The sequence below is a fragment of the Durio zibethinus genome, chromosome 14, assembly GCF_047325235.1.
Source record: "Durio zibethinus cultivar Kanyao isolate XHJ-2024 chromosome 14, ASM4732523v1, whole genome shotgun sequence".
Lineage (NCBI taxonomy): Eukaryota > Viridiplantae > Streptophyta > Magnoliopsida > Malvales > Malvaceae > Durio > Durio zibethinus.
The window spans coordinates 6,424,415-6,433,519 of record NC_143175.1 but is presented as its reverse complement, the minus strand read 5'-3'; the positions used below and the strand labels follow the sequence as shown (position 1 = coordinate 6,433,519).

General features: G+C 31.5%; 1 pseudogene across 1 annotated transcript; it reads right to left on the bottom strand.

The window, feature by feature from the left end:
- On the bottom strand, positions 1 to 8,921 carry LOC111295214 (uncharacterized; annotated as a pseudogene). The gene is made up of 8 exons (XR_016327463.1): positions 8,454 to 8,921; positions 6,702 to 6,764; positions 6,510 to 6,604; positions 5,758 to 5,805; positions 3,862 to 3,933; positions 1,131 to 1,189; positions 764 to 854; positions 1 to 680 (listed from the first exon to the last, which is right to left on the bottom strand). The product of XR_016327463.1 is annotated as an uncharacterized LOC111295214 (transcript).
- Positions 8,922 to 9,105: the final 184 nt, after the last annotated feature.

The window sequence follows — 9,105 nt, the reverse complement described above, 5'->3', positions numbered from 1 at the left end:
TTAAAAATGATTTAAACGATGGAATCGGAAATCAAGCATCCAATGGGTTCGAGCTTCGGTCCAATTATTAAAAAATTGGATAAAACTTTTACCTTTTTCCTTTTCACATTTCATGCATTTCCATGCTAATATATTTCACATAGTAACCTTCCGCATCATGGATTCACAGTTTTTCCTTTTAACTGTTACATCATTAGGTTACCCAAAAAAAAAAAATCAAAGACTAAATGTTGCAATATCCCTCAAGGCTAAAACAGACGACATGATTCAGTGGGATTATCAAATAATAATTATGATTTGAGGGGGAAAAGGAAAAAAGCATATGCAGGGTTACTCATGGTGGTAGTCGAGAATTTCCTCAAATGATCGCTTTACGGATCTTCCTCATTTGATGACTTGAGTTACCAGAAAAGCATTGAGATTCAAAAGTATACGACATCCATAATGATCTTCATGCAACTGAAGAAACCCTAGCAGAGATCAATCTCAACTCTATCGCCATTAGTGAACTCATAAATCATCATCTTCTTGCGCAGAAGAACTAGGCCCATGCTGCACCCCTCCAGCTGAGGGCTGTCCTTGTGCAGCTACTTGGCCAGTAGCCTGTTCCTCAGGCATATTCATTGCTTGTGTTACTACACATTCATGACGATGAGTCCCAGAGGGATCAAATACATGCACTGATATGCATAGATTCGATCATCAGACTAAAGAAAAATTAAAGGTTTACAAAATCTTAGCTTATACCAATTTGACTACTCACATATTTAGCCCAAAAAGACCTTTCAGGTGGCTGCACAACTTCACCTTCTCCATTCTCACCAGCAAGAATTTCTTCAGTAAAGACAGGAGCTCTATAAATAGAATGAAACACAGTCAATGCAACCCAAAAATGCCACAATTATCAAGCAGAAAAGGAAACAAAAGACGTTGAGATTTTCCGAAATAGCTACTTGAACATTCAAATATCACGTAGACTTTAGATTAAACTGCTAACATTGCAGAAAACCCACAAGATGAAGAGAGATACAAACAAAATATCCCATTTTCCAAGTACAGATAATGCTAATGTTGAAAAAGAAAAGCTAGGATGCAAAAAGTGAGAAAGAACAATTTCGAAAGAAACATACGTCGGTGCCTGCTCACTGTTCTTCAAAACTGTATGTGAGCTGAAGGACCACTTTGCAGGCTGAAATAGAGATTATAAAATGCAAATAAAGGGAATCATTCTGCAATCAAATTTAGTTGAGAGAAAACAATCTCCTTTCATCTTCTTCAAGGTTCCATTATATCTACATATTCACAATTGAACTTAAATTTTACAGAACAAGTTGATGCAAGTCTACAAAACGCAAACAATTAAACATGTTGAATGCTAAAATTCACTCATAAGCTGAAGTCACAGTTCACATCAAGTTGCAATCTTAGAAGACACTTGATCAACTTATTTACTAGTGCTGAATGCAAAATTCTCTCCTATGCAATTTTAGAAAGCTTACGGTCATTGAAAATAGCAACTAAAAGGTGACATACAAGTTCATCTATTTGCAAGTTAGGCTTTGTAAAATCAACCCATATTAGTTAAATAGACTCCATATTGTTGTTGCATTTTGGTACACTCATTTAAGAACTTCTTTGCTTCCTCAAAGTTCGCTAAAAGGACAAAGCTAATAGTAAAAGTCTAATTCATATTTGAAATGTAATAAATTTTCAAATAAAACTGTCCCATGCAAAACTAAAATCATGGATTTAATTTTCAGAAATGTGAATTTTTCAAAAATATTACTTGTTTTGGTATCTAAATGCACTTTTTTTTAACTTCCAGAGCAACCGTAACAACCAAACATATTATAACCACTATCTAAATACTCCAAATAAAAGCTTCAAAGCCATCATTAAAACCAAGAGCTCGTAAGGCCTCATTTCATATATTACTAGAATTTGTTGGCACATTGCCATGGGGTAAACCTTTTTCATTTGAATCTTTTCAAGTTTTGAAAATATTTATATATATATGTTTTATATATATATTAATGTATCCTAATATCAACATACCATAAAATAACTTACAACATTTATATCAAAGTAATTAACATTAATTAAATATTTTTATTAGTTATTCATATTAATCATAGTATTCTTTATATAAGCAATTAATCCTCCCAAGAGTTTACTTTTATATATAGTTAATAAAATGAAATACATGGTAAAAGATAAAATTAGCACTTAAGCATTTTGTTTAATCAAAAGTGTGTATATATCCCCATATCAAAAAATTGATTTCGAATTGTATCCCTAAAAAATTATACTTGCACAAAAAAGATGAAGTTAAGCATAAATATAATTTTCATGCATCATATCACTTCTTATAAAGATAACTATATTATGTATAAAATAAGTAAATTGTTCAAATGTATTATTTAATCTTATTTTATTTCATATAATAAAGTATATTAGTTTTATGTTACACATATTTCACTTTTAGTATTTTTTTTGAAATTATAAAAATAATATTTTGAAATAAAAAATATAATCTATATAAATAAACAAATAAGCAAATTATGTTTACCATATAAAAATAAAACAATTATTTTTCTTTAGAAGAAAAAAATTAAATCAAATTAACATTTACATTATGAATAATTAACATTAATTATATACTTTTACTTTTTATTATCATGAAATCAATAATTGATTGATATGCCTTTTGTTTAAAAATCCATGGATGTTTTTGTCAATTATATAATAATTAAATATGTTAAATATATTGTTTTATTTGATTAAGTGCATTTTTTTATGCCAAACATTTATTTTATTTTTTAAATAATAATGTTTTTATGTCATTTTATTCTTTATCTTTTTACATGTTATTTTACATATTTTCTTCTTATTTTCCATTTTTTCCTTTTTTCCTTTCCTTAATAGCAGCCATAATCCCTTGGGGGCTTAATTGCTTGACAAATGGCAGCCAATTGGGCTTCCAAATGTCAATCAATTAAGCTCACATTAATTAACATTAATTGTATACTTTTATGTTTTATTATCATGAAATCAATAATTGATTGATATGCGTTTTATTTTAAAATCCATATATAATTTTATGAATTATATTATAATTAAATATGATAAATATATTGTTTTATTTGATTAAGTTATGTCACACGTTTATTTTATTTTTTATTTAACAATTATGCTTTTAATCATTTTACTTTTATTTTTTACTTTTTTTATTCTTATTTTCCTTTTTTCTTTTTCTTTTTCTTTCCTTAATTGCAGCCATAAGCCCTCAGAGGCTTAATTACTTGCCAAATGGCAGCCAATTGGGTTGCCAAATGTCAACCAATTAATCCCACCAAGTGCTTACTTTTATAAATAGGTAATATAGGTAATGATACTCCAAAATGAGGCCTTGCAATTAGAAATAAAAATGCCTAGTTGGCCATACTTATCTGCATAGTAAATCACAATGAAGTTAGCACGAAAACAAAATGGATGTTCCATAACTTATGAGGGCAAGCATCGTATAGAAAACTATTCATGCTTTTGGTTAATGCCAGATGTTGCTCCAAGACCCTCAATCACTTCCTTACTCAGAGAGCCCCACCAGGCTATGTAGACTTACATGTGACTATTTCATAATTTATGATGGTTGACATAATTATGGTCCCCCAAAATTTTAAGCAGACATTAATGGCAGGCCCAGCAACTAAGAAACATGCTCAAAGTTATCTCCATGATAGAACCATCCAGTGTAAAAGCAACAACTGCCAAATAATTATAGGGGAGGAAGAGGGTATAGTTGCTGTACTGTGCTTAATAACGGGGAAGAAATACCAGACTAAGAGCATAATCCTGACTTACAAGTTTCAAATTCCGAGGATATGGGCATGACCCAGGAGAACCATAATTGACTGCCAAAACATTTACACCCTCCTGCAAACAAGAGCATAAAAAGGGAAAAAATTAACAATGTCTCTGCAGTCAGATCCACGTCAATCAGGACATTTACTATATGAACCTGCAATTTGACATCTTTACATATCATCCAAACATTCCAATTAGAAAATATGGTAGAGATATGTAAACGAGTGCAGCCATAAAACCAAATAAAGCATCCAGATTCTCATTTTTTAAATGTCTTCCTTCTAAAATTTACTTTATGCTGCCTGTAAATTTTGTTTCAGTCTTATATTATCAACTGCTACTTCATATAAAGAAAGTAAATATGGTACAAACAAGTATAGATGATATGCATGTACAAGCAGCAAAAGCCATAAAACCAAATAAAGCACAGTTAACAAAGAGTCCAGAGGGAAATTTCATATTTGAAATGTCTTCCATCAAAAACCAACTTTATGTATCCTTTAAATTTTGTTTCAATCATATATTATCAACTAACACTACACAAGAAGAAAGTAAACATGGTGCAAACAAGTATGCATCATAGGCATGTATAAGCAGCAAAAATTTACAAGGTAGTGCATACACAAACCAAACTTATATGTCAACAAACTGTCATTGTAAGAAGTCCTTAACAAGGCAGAGCAAAGTGTCAAATGGACTGTACAATTAACACATTGAAACTTAAAAAAAAATGCCATTCCAATTTTATTTTCAACAAGTTATTCAACATGAAAGCGTACCAATAATCTGGTATCCTCAACAGACCAAATAAAATGCCATTTTGTACTCTAAAACGCTGTATAATAATACAGGTCAACAATGCTAAATTCTGTTTGGTATGATTATTAAAAAAAAAAAATTTGAATCATTCTAAGCCAAATGCAATTGCTTATAAAAAAAAAAAAAAAAAAGCCTTTTTGTCTGAATGGTGTTGCAAAAGGCAACAGTAACTGAAGGCAAAAGAAAAGAAATCAAACTTTTCAAATGCTTGGGCAGGGGCAATATCAAGAAGTAGAAACGAGGAAGCACATGCTACACACATTTTGGTGCATGCTGAAGAGACTAAAGTTCTAATGACAAGATCATTTATCATCTAAATAACAGTTCAACAAAAATTGTACAGCATAGCATTCATGATAACCAGCTCAATTGGCGGGCTAACTATTTGTCTTGCCCTTTTTTCCAATTTTAGCAACCTACACTTAGATAACAGTCAAAAGTTGATAAAGAAAGACTGAAACCAATTAAGACCATTTGGAGTTTGGATTCTTATTTGAAGTTGAACACCAAGATTTCAAAGGGGCATTTGACCACTCTCAACCATGGACAATTCTAAGAAGCTAAATCCAGATATTTGAATTCCTTTTGGTCTGAATCATGCATATATATATATATATATATATCAGCACTGACAAGAGCATGTTTCATAAACAGAGAGAACTTAAATCACAGGTTAATTCTTGTTTGGTTTATCTTCTGAATGCACATGCAGTCACCAAGATTCAGTAATGGTGTCACCGATATATGAATAAGATTTATGCTGATCTGCATCCTGATTTCAGAGACAAGAAATTTCACAGGGACACTGGAAAATCCAGAACCATTAAGGCTCTATGGATGAAGTAATTTTTGGAGAAAATAGAGCACAAGATTTCAGAGTCTTTCATCTACATGTGGCTTTGAAAGAACTGCAGAAGTTTTTTTTGTCACTTCTTGAACACCCAGCAAAACTTCATCACATAAAAGGACCGTTTGCATATGCAGGCACACATACAAAGGAGAGAGAGAGAAGAGAAGGATTGAGTGAGAACATCTACAAATAACCAATTTCTGCCACTGAAGTTGGAAAATTACCATGTGTATTACAAAATGCTCATCCAAACCCTCCCTTGGAAGACATCTCTGCAGTCAAACAAAAAAATTAATGAGAACTATATAAACTACAAAGAAAGGGATAAATAGTAGAAATCAGACCAACTTGGTGTCTGGTTGAATATGATAACGGTGCCGTGCTTACTTTCCCCCTTTTATTTCCAATTGACAATTAAGGCTCCAAACTACAAACTAAATTCCTGTTTGTCAATTCTAGCTTTTCCTCCTCAATATGACCATATGACAATTAAGCTCCAAATTAAAAACAAAATTCCAAATTCAATTTTTATCTGCAATACTTTATATTAAAAATTATTTTATTTTAGACAAATAGGTAACATCTAAGGTGTAACAAGAAAAGCTTTTATGAAAATAGAAGGAAAAGAATGTAAAATATATATATATCACAAATAGCCTAAGACAATGAGCTAATTCTGATATAATTGTTTAAAATGGAAGCATTTAAAAAGGTGGTCAGATTTAAAACTTTTTGCTTCAAAAAGCTTAATTTGCACAACCTTTTAGTATTAGAGATTTCAGCTGAAGAGCATAAGTCAAACGCTGGTTGTATAAACTAAAAGAACCACATATATAGCCGGAACAGTTAAGCCTCCCAAGTTTCTTCTGTATGAGTTTAACCTTAGAAAAAGGGACCAAGAATTCCAATACCAAAATCAAAAAACAATAATAATAGAGATCTCAACAAACAAGCTGAAGCAAAAAGTAGCACTTACTGCTTTCACTGATGAAATAATAAAATCCCTCTCAGGAGGACTCAAACATTAGATGGGAGTCTTATCCTATAGAAGTCATCACTTTCAAGCAGATTCTGCAAGAACAGATAATTAAAACTCAAAGAATTGTAAATTGGCCACTCACAAAGAAACAAAGCAACTAAATTAGAAATTTAGATAATGTGCAATTACTTTGAACTTCTTCTTCTCCTCATTAGTGAAATTGTTCCTTGAAAATCGTAGCTTTGTAAGTGTCTGTTAATAAAAGAAGGTCAATTTAAAATTCTATAAGAGCTTTCCCCAAAAATAAAAGAAATGACAAACATGTGCAAAAGAAAGTCACTTCAGGATTGAAGGAACTTAGGTCATGTTTGGTACACAAGATTATGATAGGATAGGATAAGATGACATTACGAATAGGATTAGATTAAATAATATCCTATCTTATGTTTGATGTGTACAAGGATTATGATAGGATAATTTATTTATTGGTTAAAATTATCCTTCTTCAAAGTTTATACAATTTAAATTATTGATATAATTTTCAAGGGTATGATAGGACACGTAAGTTTAATCTCATGGATTAATAATAATCCTCTCCACTTTGGGAAGATTGATTAATCCTATAACAAGAGGATGATAATCCTCCTTATAATCCTATCCCGTTCTTTAGATACAAATCAAACATAATATAGGATGATTATCATCCTATCCTATCCATTATCCTATGCACCAAACATGACCTTAAGTAATTCCAAACCTTTGGTCAACTATTATATCCTTCATGGTTGGCTGAGAAACGAAGGGAAAAAGGAGCAGCAAACTAATTATTCTACACAATTGATTACAAATTTGTTTGGTATTGCCAATTATAGATGCTGACACTTAGCTAAGCCTCTTATCAGCAACACTAATCTCTCAATTTACTTGAAGGCTTTTATCAAATTTTAAGAACTTTGGGAGTAGCAGGTGTTACATAGCCAAGCTGCTAGAAAGAAATTGAAAAATACGGAGCTTAAGCTTTAGTAAACTCCTCTCTAATACTAATGACCTTTCCAAAAACAGTCCAATATCCACTTTTAAGATTTAGTATGAAACCAAGTAATAGTTGAATCCAATGACCCCTTAAATTGCAAAGAACTCAGAAGCCTTTCTTTTTAACAAGGATAAGTACCAAATTTGCCACTATACTAAGGCTCAATATTGAATTTTCTCAGCGTACTTCAATTGCATTAATTTTACCACCATACTTTTATTTGGTTGACTTTTCGATAAAAGCTATTATTGAAGGAAAACTCCATTGAATATTTTGTTTAAATATTTAAATATTTAAATATTTAAATAAGATGTGGAGGAGCAGAAACAATGGCATGAAATTTCACAACAAACATATACACATGGCAATTGTTAACACATTATTTTTTTATTTTTTTCATTTTTATTTCCAACTCACCAAAAAAAAAAAACTGAGATCATGATTTAACATTCACCACTCCATTAATTTTTGTCCAAATTTGGTTCAAAATAAATGTACAATGTCAATATTCAACCAAATTGAGTGTAGTGACAAAACAAATTTGGAATTTATCTCTTTTAAAAAAGTTAGCTTGACATTACAATTTCTTGCCAATGACATAGCTATGTTCCTAAGGCAGCAGCTCCCACCTCACAATGTGACTCCACTTTCCTTTCCTTTAACAATTAAGGATACGTTTGGTTGTTCTTTTTTGCTTCCCGAAGCAAAAAAGCAGAGAAGCTCATTTGGATATAAAAGAAAATATATGGTTTTTTTACCAAAAATTTATATTGTGCATGATTTTACTTTAACATAGAAAATTTCTGTTAGAATTCGCATTGCAGTTATGATTTTGCATTAAGACAATGAAAACTAAAAATCTGCTTTAAAAAGAATACAAACAAAAAAACAAAAGGAGGTTAGTAAACCTGGCCACCATGGCTCCAAGTTTTTAAGGCGGGCGGAGAAAGTGCCAGCGGGAGAGAAATCGGAGTCACCGAAAGCGTGGTCAAGAGAGAAATGGATCTTAGAATCATAATTGAGATCCGAAAGCCTCTTCCGGGTCGGGGTTGTTACTAGTGCGGATCGGGTGGAGAATGGTTCAGGGGAGCGAAGTTGGGGAGCCCCCTCGAATCCAAACTCTTCGTCGTCAACGAGCAGCTCGTCGGATTGGAATCCGACTAAAGGAAACGACAAAAGAGAAAGTGCGAGGATGAAAGCTACTATCAGTACTATGACTTTGATCGTCTTCATCGTTGCCCTTTGCTTCCTATGTTTCTTCAGTGAGAGTTTCAGCGTTTTGATTAGTAATGGTTAAGAGAACTTTTTGTCGTTTTGGCTCGGTTAAGGTACGACTATTGGGATTGTAAGACTACCAGTATTCCAAGGATCGGTTATTGAACCAGTTTTTTTTTTTTTTTTTTTGAAAAAAAGGTGATTCTTAAATGTACCCCTTTTTTCTCTCCACATTTTTTAAAATTTTTTTCAAATACAATTATTTAATTATTCTTTTTATCTTAATTTTAAAATTTTTGAATATATATTTTCGATAAATTATTTAATTTACCAATTATGCATTTC